Source organism: Eptesicus fuscus, chromosome 12 (assembly GCF_027574615.1).
Source record: "Eptesicus fuscus isolate TK198812 chromosome 12, DD_ASM_mEF_20220401, whole genome shotgun sequence".
NCBI lineage: Eukaryota > Metazoa > Chordata > Mammalia > Chiroptera > Vespertilionidae > Eptesicus > Eptesicus fuscus.
The window spans coordinates 87,323,905-87,338,271 of NC_072484.1; the positions used below are offsets into that span (position 1 = coordinate 87,323,905).

At 42.4% G+C, this 14,367-nt stretch overlaps 1 protein-coding gene across 2 annotated transcripts in view; it reads left to right on the forward strand.

Moving 5' to 3' along the window:
- Positions 1 to 14,367, forward strand: part of NOL4 (nucleolar protein 4) — a 223,304-nt gene that overhangs the window by 184,417 nt on the left and 24,520 nt on the right. The window lies entirely within an intron of this gene.

Here is a 14,367-nt window from a genome sequence, read left to right on the forward strand (position 1 = left end):
TGTCTTTTGTCTCTTTGTTTGCCTTATGGCCTTTCTCTGGATCTGAAAGCACTGGCAGATTGGCAGGGATCTAGCGGTTATCCAGAGGCGTTCAGCAAGGCAGGTTCTGAAGAGTTGTCTGGACCTTAAAATGAAGGCAAACGCATCAACATCCCGAGTTCACCCCCACACAAGACTGGGGCTGCCTGGCCACAGATTCCTTCCCTTAGTCCCTTTCTGAGCAGCCCGCTCAGGGCGAGGAGAGGGCCTGCGACTCTGTCCTTGTGACGTGCCAGGGCCTCGTGTTCTTCCAACCCCCGATGTGAGGTAAACGTCGTGGGTGCCTTTATGTCAAGTAACTCGAGAGCTCCTGTTCGTGAAGCCCAGATGAGGACCCTGGGGCTGGGCCACAGCTGTGGCCACAGGCTCCCATCAAGATGAGTCACACTCATTAGGTCTTTGGTTATTTCCAGGAAGAGTTGTCACGACTTGCTTCAGCAAGTCAGAGAAGCACTGCTCCAGGATTTCTGAAAAGAAGCAAAAAGAAAAAGAATTGAATCATGCATTTCTTAGTGCACTAAACCCAAGTCTATCAAAAGAGGACAGTTGGGGTGAGCCGCGGGTGGTGGGCTGCAGAAGTGTTTTGTTTGGCCTGGACGTTGCTGTAAACTGTTTGCATCTGAAGGCTTCTCCGTGGCGCCTGGGCTCTTGAGTTCATCACTGTCCCCAGGACTCCCTGCTGTCCTCTCCCGGGATCGCTTCACTCATTTATAATCCTCGCCTGGCCCCTGGAGGCAGCTGAGTTTGGCACCTGAAGTGTAGCAAGACTTTGATTTACCGTCTTCTTGGAGTCTTTTATCACCTGAACATACTTGCCAAATTTGTGCTTTAAAAATGAGAGCTTTGCTGATCCTTTGAAAAAATCATTGGGATGAGAAATAAGATAGTCTTTAGATGTTTTGCCCATTTCCACTTACACGAATGCACAGATACTGTCTCCTCTACACATTTCTGTAGTAGACCAGAAAATTATGTGAATGGAATAGGAATAAGGAATCTATTTAAATGTGACTCGTTTCTATATTTTAGCCTGGAAAAATGTGTTTTTGCCCTTGAGAGGATACTTGCTATATTAGAAATAATACATATATTAGAACATGTGAAGAATTTATGAATACTAGAGGCCCGATGCACGAAATTCGTGCGGAGTAGGCCTTCCTTCCCCCTGGCTGCCAGCACCGGCTTCCCTCTGGTACCCGGGACCCAGGCTTCGTCTGGAAGGTTGTCCGGAATGACGTCTGGTCTAATTAGCATATTACACTTTTATTATTATAGGTAACTCAAACTCAAGCTCAGTTATGAACTTTGCTTGGTACAAAACATGAAAGGAAAACAATCGAGCAAAATTATTTCTTTACCCTCTTGGCATGTGTCCATCCGTATTCAGGTGGAACGGAATTGCCTGTGACTTGGGGGGAGCTCAGAGGGGAAAGAAGCCTCCGGGTCCCCGAGTCGGTAAACGCATCGTTTGTGTTCGGTTGTAGCCAAGATGTGCTTAGTTTGTAAATGGGGCCAGAGCCTCTAAGCTAGAATGAGAAGATGCTTATAAGGCAAAAAATGAACTAGTTCGTGAATTCGTCATTGAAAGCGAAGGGTGCCTGGGATTCAGCACCCTCAAAGCCCAGGGCTCATGAGACCCTTAAAGCAGTGGGCACCCGAGGGCACGCAGCTGACACACACACCGCGGAACCAGGGCCTCCCTGTCACGTGAGTCTTCTGTGGAATCGAAGAGCATGTCCTGTGTTTCTTTTCTTGGTGGTGGTGGTCAGTACTCTCCCCACGTCACATTTCACTCTGCGGTCCCCAACAAGCTTTGCAGAGATCAGTATGAGCCTATTGAGATGGATTCTGCGGGGTGGACAGACCTGTGTCCCTTTGTTAGCCTGTAGGCACCAGGACAGGAAAAAGGGGGTGGAGAGTGAGCCCCGCCCCCACATTTAACTGCAACTGTGGGTGCGCCCCTGATGGGAAATAGGGTGTCTCACAAACTGCTGGGGGTGGGGGGTGGGGGTGGGGGAGGGTCACATGCAGGACTGTGTCCTCATTCCCCTGGGAAGGCTCACAGAGGCAGAGCAGGAGGAAGGTTGGGGTTCATTTGCATAATGTAGGCCCCTGGAAATTAAAAGTATTAATCACCTTGCTAATTTTGTATGGAAATGAAAAACTGCTCCTCAGCAAATGCAGCTTCCTGCTCAGCGCCTGGGGTGAAACTAGCCGCCAGGCCACCAAGGGGAGGTTTGCAGTGAAGATGATGCTGAATTCATAGGGAAATAGCCCGGGCCGTCTCATTGTCTTTAAGTTTTCTTAATTTTTATTTTAAAGGCTGTTTTAGCATAAAAACAGCCCTGCCTCAATAATAACTGAATGGTGTTTGTACTTGAAGCTATAGCTTAGTCAGTTAGCAAATTTTACAAGATTAAGAAATAAGTTTGAATTTTTGCTTATAAACATCTGAAGATATACCTGAAAACAGATATATTTACTGTGAATGCAAAAAATATTGTCATATTTAGCATCCACTAAAGTATTTTGCATTAAGGAAACATGAAAACGGGGTACTTTTATTTGAATATTTCTCAATTCTATTGCCACAGAGAAGCATTGGATATTAAAACAATATCGATGGTTAGGCAAAGTTATGTGAATGCTTCCATGACATAATTAAGCCAAACCCTGGGGATCACCGAGGTCTTTGGATATGAGAAACATTTCAGGACAAGTGTAGAATAGATTTCTGTGCTCCGTTTACACACACACACACAAACACACACACACACACACACACACACACACACACACACACACACACATATATATATATATATATATGTATATATATATATATATATATATATATATATCTCCACACATCTCCACACATCTAAATCTTCACATGGCTGCTTCTTTTTTATCATTCCATTTTTGGCTAATTAGCTCATGTATATTTCTCAGCAAGGCTTCCCTCTTGGACATTCATCTCTAAACATTTTTTTACACCACCCTGTATTATTTTATTAACGGTTATCACTGTCTGAACTTATATGTATTTTTTTACTTCTTCCTCTCCTCTAGTCTGTCTCCTGTTACATGCCTCTAGGTCCCTGGAGGGCAGGGATCCTGTCTGTTTTATCTGACGATAGATTCTCAGCGCCCGCTGTGTGCAGCCTAGCAAGCAGAAGACATTCGATAGAACATTGTTTAAACAACTCAGTAACCAGTAACAGTGGTGGAATAAGACTTGGTCCTGGGTTGTGCACAGGAGATCATGAAAAGGGTGCCTGTTGAATAAGACACGGCCTCCGGCTCAGGAGACTGTATAGATGAAGGCATCATGAATCGAGATCAAGAATTCAGGAGGCAGAGCAAATTATGCTGAGAAGTAAGAATGTGAGATCAAGTGTACAGTTTGCCATGCTGAGCGGGAAGCACCTATGCGACAGGTAGTGTTTATGTCCCGTAAAGAGCTGACAATGTGGACCCGGGGACAGGTCTTCATCAGAGATGTGGGTTTAGATTTCGAGGTCTTTAGTGCAGAAGGGGGTCAAGGAAGCCCTAAACGGGATGAGATCTTGCAGGGAAAGGAAGAGAGTCAGAGAGAATAAAAATGGAAGGAAAAGAGAAACTTAGACTGATTCTACCAAAGTCTATCCTGGAGTCGGGTGATGTGATCGGCATCTACAGGAGGGAACGCCATGACCCTGCAAACACAGGTGATGCTCAAGGCCATGAGTGTGTCTGCTTGTGCTTATTTTTTTTAAATTTATTTTATTGATTTTTACAGAGAGGAAGGGAGAAGGATAGAGAGTTAGAAACATCGATCAGCTGCCTCCTGCACACCCCCTACTGGGGATGTGCCCGCAACCAAGGTACATGCCCTTGACCTGAATCGAACCTGGGACCTTTCAGTCAGCAGGCCGACGCTCTATCCACTGAGCCAAACCAGTTTCGGCTGTGCGTATTTTTGATAAGTCAAGAGAACTTCTTAAAATTAATGACTTCCTGAATAACAAACGAACTTCTCGTTGTAGATGCAAACAGTCATAAACTTTACATCTGATATATGGAGAAACATGCCAACAGTGATATTTCTCTTTCTACACACCTGACCCCACAGTCACCACGCTAAACCAGAGCACCTCACATAACTAAGTGGTGAGAACCAGAAGCAGGGCTGGCGAGGGGAGCATTTTTAACCGCAGAGCGTTTACGTCTATATACACGTAACATCCACACGTGGTCAGGCGTAGGCAATGTGTTTTAAATTCATCACTAGGTTATTTATTGTTAGATTATTTCACGTTGTCTGATGCACGTTCCCTTTAAAACTTAATTTCACATTCATGTGAAAGCATTATCACTCTGCGATTCGGGCATCGCTGTTTATATGGCTTTTCTAATTACCTTAATTTGACTATTTCATGATTAATATACTTGAAAACTCAGAATGGATGGGTAATTTTTATGCCCCGTTTAAATCAAATTAGACTAATCCATAAGCTCTTATTCCAACGTGTGGGAATGAAGATCTCAGTGATATGGCTCCTTCAAGGTGTACAGTTCAGATGGACTTATGTTTTGCTAAATGGTCGATCATAATGGCCATCAACAGGAGCCGAAGGAATCCCGTGTGTGGCGTGACCGCGGGGAGGAGTCGCTCATTCTGCTCCTGCAGCCATGCCGGCACACCTGTTTCTAATTTTGAAGCCATTTATGTTACCTCCCAGCATCAGCGTTGACATGGCATCGTTAGTCAATATCTCTGCTCGCTCAAAAAGACATGAAAACAGCCATGACCAGCTTTTTTTTTAAACTTTAATTATATTTTTCAAGTGTCTGTTGGCCAGTTCAGCCTACTCTTAAGTCCAAAATGAAAGCTCTCAAGACCATACTTGGAAGTGTCATCGGCTAGATGGATGGGACTTCTCCGTTGCTAGTGGGGGTGTGGTTCTTGGGGTACCGCTGAAGTAAGCGTTTCTGGACGCCCTCACGGGAGGATGAGATGGGGTAGGAAGCTTTATTTACGTGGAATTGCATTGCTACGTTGGCAACGTCCCATTTCCCTTAACCCAGTCCTGGAAGTGCCGCAGCTGGCAATTCAGCGGAGCCGGAAGCAGAGCCAGTGTCCGGGGCGTCCGCCCCCCGGGGAGCTGGTTCTGCAGAGCATCGGCCAGTTCCCGTCCAGCAGTCCATTGTGGGGGCAGATGCAGGGGAGCCGAGGGCGCGTGCCCTGCACCACAGGAGTCCCAAGAGAACCACGAGAGATGACTCTTTGTTTAGGAGCTTATGTATCTCAAATCTCTGAGCTTGCGGTGGCCACGCCTACTTTGGCCAATGACCTGTTCCCAGGGGTGACTTACAGGCAACTACCTTCCCAGCGTCACCCCGACTTGACTGGGCATGCTCCCAAATTGCAGCTTTCTGGCAAAACTGCACAAATGGCACGCCTATAAAAGCTGGCATTCCCTTTGCTCCTTTCCTCTTATTAATAAGTAGGTTATTACATCCGCATCCTTGGATTTAGGGTAACTGACATCTGGAGTAAATAAACAGGCTCTGAGAAGTCACTTCTGAAGTACTCGCCCTGAGTTTTGTTGACTTGTGCTTCTATAGCAATTTGTGGCAATGCGTCCAACCATCATTTTAACATAAATTGCAGCCTAACCTTGTGCTTTGGGAAAACACAGCCATGGACGTGGAAAGAAAGTCAGTGTGTGTCTCTTATTTTATCTTTTAAAGTGGCAGGCATTGTTTTTACTTGATTTAAATGAAAATGTTAGTCAAAAGAGGTTAACGCCTGTGAGTTTAGTTGAGCATTCATCAATGATATAGACATAATATGTGGACAACATAAATTAAACATGTAGCTTTGTTATCAGAGTCATGACCTATCAGGAACTAATTAAATCCCTTTATAAAGCCCCTTTATGGATCACAGATTTGATTACATTGTAGATAAAATAATGTACCTCTCGCTGCCCTGCATCATACTCTAGATAACCATTATGTGGGTATAAGCCTTAATCTGCCGACATCACCGTGTTAATAGGACCTTTATGTAATAGCTAATGGCGAACTGCTCTAAGAAGTCTCATCAACCTCCACTATGCCTCTCAATGTTTAATGTTAAAAGTATTTTTTCTGAATGTTTAGTACAGCTGCAGTGTTCTATAGCTAAAGATTCTAATATAACGGTCATGTTTAGAATCTTGCTTGGAGGGGATTTACTGATTGTTAGCATGTAATGGAGTTGGCACTGTTTAGCCTCCCATAGTCAATAGGATATTTGGCTCAAGGTATTTCTTTTTTTTTAATATATTTTATTGATTTTTTACAGAGAGGAAGAGAGAGGGATAGAGAGTTAGAAACATCGATGAGAGAGAAACATCGATCAGCTGCCTTTTGCACACCCCATACTGGGGATGTGCCCGCAACCAATGTACATGCCCTTGACCGGAATCGAACCTGGGACCCTTGAGTCTGCAGGCCGACGCTCTATCCACTGAGCCAAACCGGTTTTGGCTGGCTCAAGGTATTTCATCCATAGCAAGCATGTCACAGAGGCGTGCGGCCTGCTGGTGCGAGTTTGACATGCTTGATCTCTAGCAATCTGAAAACTAAAGAACGAATGTATAAACAGTCAAATTCTTTTTCTCTCATAGGCTACCTCTTATTCCCTATGTGCTTTTCTTGCATGTTTTCATAAAAATGATTGTAAACCAGAGAAGAGATGTACGAATTTCAAATAGGTGCCCTGCTTCTTTTTTGTTGGTTTGTTTTGGTTTTTGTGTTATGTTTTTTGTTGTGTTTGTTGTTGTTTTTTTGAGCCCTCTAGAGGATAGATTAGAGATTTAGCAAGAAAGACATTTTGTCAATCTGAGATTTAGGTTAGTAAGGGCGTGAAACAGGAAAATACCATATTTCCCGTTACTTTTGATGAAAGCCATTTCTAAGCCTGCTTTATCTAGATAATACTTTTTTATTTCACACAAAAAAATACCAAAAAATGATAAAAAAAAAAAACTTTCAAGAAAAAATGTAGTTTGTTATTTAATATTACATACATGTGCTAAAATTCTGGAAATAAAATTAAAATATCCTGGGAGGATAGAATACGTACAGTAACGAGAAACGTGCTGTTCACTGGTGCACATACAGGGCAACTCAGGCGGCTCCGAAAACTACAGTGGCAAGATTTTATTTTCCCGTTTGGTTTATGATCAGAGCATAGCATGCACAAGAGGAAGTGACAGCCCTAACCGGTTTGGCTCAGTGGATAGAGCGTCGGCCATCGGACTCAAGGGTCCCAGGTTCAATTCCAATCAAGGGCATGTACCTTGGTTGTGGGCACATCCCCAGTAGGAGGTGTGCAGGAAGCAGCTGATTGATGTTTCTCTCTCATTGATGTTTCTAACTCTCTCTCCCTCTCCCTTCCTCTCTGTAAAAAATCAATAAAATATATATTTTTTTTAAAAAAGAGGAAGTGACAGAAAGTGTGGTGGGCAAGATTGTTCTCAAACTCTGAGGAGCTTTGGCTGTCAGGAACTTTGGGTTTTCATCTCCAGGGGAGAAAAGAAAGAAGACTTTAAAGAGACATGAACATGATAAGAGATACAGACAAGATGTGAAGGAGTGAGCACAGGTCAGAGGTGATCACAGTCGGCGAGGGAGAGCTGCTGGAGCCTGAGGCCGGGGTGAGCCAGGAGAGTGGCCCAGGTGCTTGCCCGCGAGGCTGCTTCCGAGATGGAGCCGAGAGGACTTGGGGGCCCAGAGTGAGAGAGAAAAACCTTGGCATGACGTGTTGACTGGGACAAGAAACATTGGTGCTAGAATGGGTGGTGTTCTGCCTTTTAATTAAACATTTTGCAACGGGTATCTGGAAGAAAGAGAAGATAGATTTAATTTCAAAATGTTAAACTTGACATGCCTGCGCAATAGGAAATTCAGACACGAGCCTCAGAGGGAAGGCTGAGAGTGGAGGTAGGGATTGGGAGGAACCGTGTATGCCAGAATCACCAAGAAAGAATACAGTAAAGGGGATTAAAAATGATTTAAGAACTCTTTAAAAAATCAGTACAGCCCAATGGCAAATACAGGGATGGTTTCAAAGATGTTTTGAACTTTTCTAAATGTAGATTTTTTTAAAAAATGAAAAATAAAAACTCAAAAAAACAAAAATATATGATTAGAAGAACATATTTCTTATACCTAAAATACAGGGTGGGAAAAAGTAGGTTTACAGTTGTGAATACACAAAACACAGAGTTCATTCTTGTATTACCATTTATTAATTATTGTATTTTCCACGCAAACAACTGTAAACCTATTTTCACCCTCTATATTAAAGTTTAATGTTAAAGATACCAATTTGGCATTGCTTTATTAAAATGGAAAGACTTTATTAAAACCGAAAGAATGTATTGGGGTGACACTGGTTAACAAAATTATACCAGTTTCAGGTACACAGTTCCACAACACCTCTGTACACTGTACTGTGTGTTCACCACGCCCAGTCACCTCCTTCCATCTCCATTTATCCCCCCTCTACCCTCTTCTGCCTCCCCCAACACTCTGCCTCCAGCCATCACCACACTGTTGTGTGTGTCCATGAGTTTCTTGTTTCTTTTTCTCAATCTCTCCAAACCACAAAAAGGGTTTGAAGGTTAATGAAAATGAAAAAAAGGGAAGTGCGCACATTTATTTTGAATACTAGATGCCAATTCGTGCACCAGTGTGGTCCCTCGGCCTGGCCTGTGGGATCGGGCCGAAACCGGCTCTCCGACATCCCCCGAGGGGTCCCAAATTGCAAGAAGGTGCAGGCCAGACCAAAGGACCTCACCAGCGCAGGATTGGGGCTGGGAAGGGACACAGGAGGTTGGCCAGCTGGGGAGGGGCTGCGGGAGGGCTCCAGGGTGTGTCTGGCCCATCTCACTCAGTCTCAATCAGCAGGACCCCAGCAGCAAGCTAACCTACTGGTCAGAGCATCTTCCCCCTGGTGGTCAGTGCACATCATAGCAAGCGGTTGAGTGTCCTTAGCATATCATTAGCATGTTATGCTTTGATTGGTTGAACAGATGACTGGACACTTAGCATATTAGGCTTTTATTATATAGGATTCTCAGATCATATTCTAGTAATTTACGACTTGAGATAAGTAAGCTTCTGAGGAATCCTCTAATTGTCATCAATATTTCCACTTTTCTCATTTCCACAGTGATGTTCCGTTTGAAGGAAGGATGTGGGGCAGGGAGGGGATATCTGACTTCCCTTTGATGCCAGTATTAAAAGTACAGTGTTTCTGCTCACAAATAAATAAAACTGAGGGGAAAATACTATGATGTGCATATAAAGTTATTTCCAAAAGGTTTATATCTGTAATCAGATTTTACAACCTCAAAGAAACAATACTTTTAAATTTTCATTTTGGTTATATCAACAAAGGAACTCAAAATTGAGTGTTGGAGACCTATAGAAAAAGACATTTTTTAAATCTGATTTTTTTTTTCTTCTTTTTGGTCAATAACTAAAGGGCAGAGATTTAAATTTAAAATGGCAATTTAAAGGTGCTAAGTCTCTACTTTTATTTTTTAATAATAAAACGTTATGGCCCCAGGAAGAATGTCAGAGCAGATAACTTTGCAGTGTACATGGTTCCTTCTTGCCAGCCATGCATTTACATGTATTTGAGTTGGAGACCCTATTTATTTTGTAGTTTTCTTTAAGGCAACAGTTCTCAAAGCTTTACTGTTTATAAAGCCATGCGACTATGTGTGTGTAAAATATTGCTGCGAGGAGAGTTTGTCAGCATAACCTGTTCTTCAGAGACTTTGATAAAACTCTGGGTAGTAACAGCTGTGCTGTGGTGATTTTGGTTTCTCAAGTCAGAAACCAAATCTGTTATTTCAGATCTGATCGTGGTTTCTTGGATTTAGACAAAACGTGTCTTTCCTTATCATTTGTCTTAGTGGGTTTGGGAGCATCTTTGCAAGGACTTATCTTCTGTGTTGGCATTTTAATCATTTGTAGGGCCAGCAATTGCAGGAGGCTGTATGGAATGCTTCCGACTATATGAAAGGAATTATTTCCTGAGTGTTATTACATATCTGAGTGTGAGAGAGAGAGAGAGAGAGAGAGAGAGAGAGAGAGAGAGAGTGTGTGTGTGTGTGTGTGTGTGTGTGTGTGTGTGTGTGTTGATGGCATCATAAGTCACCTCTCATTATCCTAGGTAATAAGCACATTTACTTTGAGTGCATGCAATTTTTTCCTAGGAAAACAGTCTGAATGGGACCTCTGATTCTCTCTGATCTTTTATGAATTTCCCAGGAAACGCATAGCGATGTGCTTAGTTCTGGAACAATTACTGTCAGTGGAAGAAGAGAGGCTTTTAGAAAGCAGATATGTTTTCCAGCAGTTCATATGTGAAATATATTACACTCCCTCAGCCCATCTGTACTAACAGAGCAAAGGAGAAATTCAGAGCACTGACTTAAGTAAAGATGCTTCTGCTACATAGACTACAAAGAGCATGTAAAGGCAGGAGGTATCCAGTAACAATCTTATAGACAGTTCAGGCAAATGATGCCACAATTATCCATTTTGCATTGATAAGCTTATCTGAGGCCTATGCATGTTTCTTTACTTTTAAAAAGTGGGTCACTAGTGCCCCAATCAGCTCAATGATGAACTAGAAATGTAATTTGACATTGATGCAATGATGCCTTGCAAACTCCAATTGCTGTAACAATGCAAGGTAAACGGCAAGCAGAAGAAGGGTAGCTGAGTTATTGAATCTAGCAGTAAGGTTATTGTTTGGATTAGCTTTATCGTCAGAGAGGTTAATGGAAATGTACAGTAGATGGTAGAGGTAAAGTCTAAGAAAGAGTAGAGGTATTTGGAAATACAGTAAAGGTAATGTTATATTTCCATGCCAATTTTTTTGGAAACCTACTTTCAGAAAGTTGAGTGGAATCAAGCAAATCTCATTAACAACAACAAAAGTTGTCTAAGAAACTTGAGTAAAGGATTCCTTAGGCATTTCGGTGGGTTAGGAGTACAACCTGTGTAACCCAAGTAGCAGAGCAGGTCCAGAAAATTGAAGCTTGCCTCTGTCCAGTTTCTGTGGGTAGAGTACAAAGGAATACAGACCAGTCTTCTCAAACAGTCTTCTCTTCTCCTGCGGGATCGGGCCTAAACCGGCAGTCAGACATCCCTCGAGGGGTCCCCAGATTGGAGAGGGTGCAGGCTGGGCTGAGGGACACCCCCCCCCTTCAGTGCATGAATTTCATGCACCGGGCCTCTAGTAATATATATAAAGGATATATTTAATTTTTAAAAATTAAGTAAATTGATTTATGGAATCATAGAAGCTTTACACATGCAGCATTATAAACCAGCAGGGTATGTACTGCATCATGCTCACCACCAAATGTCTAGCTTCTGTCACTATACACCTTTATTGGCTTTGCCCTCCCTCCGGTAACCACAAATCTGCTGTGTGCCTCAATAAGTCTGTTTTCGTTTTGTTTTTATATTTCACATCTGAGTGAGTGAAATCATAGGTATTTGTCTTTTTCCATCTGACTTATTTCACTTAGCATAACGTCCTCTTAATCCAAGGAATGAAAACAACTGAAGTGTCCATTAATGAATAAATGATTAAAAAAAATGTGTGTATACACACACACAAAATGGAATACTACTCAGTCATAGAAGGTGAAATCTTGCCTTTGCAACAACATGGATGAACCTTGAAGGGTGTATTTATTGATAATGCCAGAGCCTTATTGTAGAAGTCACCATAAGTGTTTCTTTTTTTTAAATATATTTTTTTATTGATTTCAGGAAGGGAGAGGGAGAGAGAGAAAAAAAAAATCAATGATGAAAGAGAATCATTGATCAGCTGCCTCCTGCATGCCCCCTACTAGGGATCGAGCCCACAACCTGAGACTCTTCAGTCTACAGTCTCTATCCATGGAGCCAAACCAGCTAGGGCACCATACGTGTTTCTTTAATCCAGGGGTGGGGAACGTCCAGCGTGCAGGTTATATAAGGCCTAAGAAATAATTTGGTCTGGCCCTGCCAAGGCATTAGGGATGAGTTAATTAAATATATGACCAAAGATAGCAGGCTAATTTTTAAATTGATAATTTTGTATGGCCTTCAAATGGCCCTTGACAGAAAAAAGATTCCCCACCCATGCTTAATCTATTGTATATTTTTAATCAGTGAAGTCGGAATGAAAACAATCTGTATTATCTAGTGCGCTGCTGGAGGTCATTCACGCTACCTTCTTTTTCTGGAATTTTTAAAAGAAAATTTGAAATAGGTCTCATAAAAGCTGGGCTAGAAATTTTTCTGTTTGATTAAAATTTCATTGCCTAGACATGCAGTATTGTAATATATTAATATTATCCTCTTTTGAAAATAATCTTCATAGCAACCCAGGGGCAAGCTGTCATTTGAGACTCTGGGAGCTAACAATTATTAAAAAGTTCTGAGAAAACATTTGACTTCAGGAGGTATTCCTTTTTTTATGCCATTAAAATCCGTGCTTCTTTGAAACCAATATTAGTGATCATTCAAAAGAAAAGCATCAATTAACTTTACATTAAACTTTTCCGCAAAAGACAATGCAGACCAGATTTCATTGGAATTTTCATGTGTTGTATTTCTCTACGTATAGTGGGCTGCCACGAATCTTAATAATGAAAATCTTTAAGTACAAGTGACTCCCTACAAGGCATGATGTGATTATTAATGGAATCAATTATCTGTCTGCTCAGTGAGGTTACTATGGTTGAAATGACAGTTAATGAAAGACTGAGGTAGATTTTAAATATAGTGTGTTTATGTTTAGCAACACACATTCTATTATACTAAAAATCAATGAGAAAATATGGTGGGGACAATGCCATTTCACTTTCTTCTTATCATTAAGAAACTCTTCCTGTGAGTATGTTTCAGAAGAGTCACCGATGTCCCCAAACTAGAAATGTTATTATGTTGCCCAAGTTATATTCAGTCAAGAAACTGGGAAGTTACACCGTTGGTGGAATTGTTTGAGGCCAGCCGCTTCCCAAGGGCCTCCAAATCGCTTTGAAGTATAGGATATTCTTCTCTCAGAGTCTCAGTGACCACACATCTTTTTTTAAATATATTTTATTGATTTTTCACAGAGAGGAAGGGAGAGTGTTAGAAACATCGATGAGAGAGAAACATCGACCAGCTGCCTCCTGCACACCCCCTACTGGGGATGTGCCCGCAACCAAGGTACATGCCCTTGACCGGAATCGAACCTGGGACCCTTCAGTCCTCAGGCTGACGCTCTATCCACTGAGCCAAACGGGTTTCGGCAACCACACATCTTGACAGAAAGACGACCTCAGAGCCGAGCGGTGTTCATGGCACTTCATAGTGGTTTTCTGAGGAGAGCAGAGCACCGCGGAGCTGTGGTCTGGGTAATAGGAAGGATTCCTGGCTGAGTCTAACCCATGAACGGCTCCCCACCGCCCCAGCCCCAGCCCTTGAAACCTCCTTCCTGCTTTCTCTCTCTATGAGTTTGACTACTTAGATCCTCACATAAGTGGAATCATGCAAGGTTCGTCTAGTTGTGAGTGGCTTCTCTCACTTAGCATTATGTCCTCAAGGTCCATCCATGCTGTAGGATGTGACACGGTTTCCCTCTTTCCTTAAGGTTGGGTACTACCCCATTGTATTTCTATACCATGTCTCTATCCATCTGTCAGCGGGCATTTAGCTTGCTTCCGCCTCATGGATATTGTGAACGACTCTCTTCATACACATTGAAATTCAGTTGGAAATCAGTTGTTCCATCTCCAATGGTGTCTCACGTTGTTGCTCTTTTTCTTTCTTTCTTTCTTTCTTTCTTCCTTTCTTTCTTCCTTTCTTCCTTCCTTTCTTCCTTCCTTTCTTCCTTCCTTTCTTCCTTCCTTCCTTCCTTCCTTCCTTCCTTTCCTTCCTTCCTTCCTTTCCTTCCTTCCTTCCTTCCTTCCTTCCTTTCCTTCTTTCTTTCTTTCTTTCTTTTCTTTCTTCCTTTCTTTTCTTTCTTCCTTTCTTTTCTTTCTTCCTTTCTCTCTCTCTCTCTCTCTCTCTCTCTCTCTCTCTCTCTCTCTCTCTCTCTTTCTTTCTTTCTTTCTTTCTTTCTTCCTCTCTCTCTCTCTCTCTCTCTCTCTCTCTCTCTCTCTTTCTTTCTTTCTAGTTTTCAGCAAAGTTGTTGAAAATGTGCATAGGCGCTGACTTCATAGGGACTGGGGGGTATTTTTTCTTGTCCAGTGCAGACGTGTGGATAAGAGTGAGACAGTCCTGCTCGCG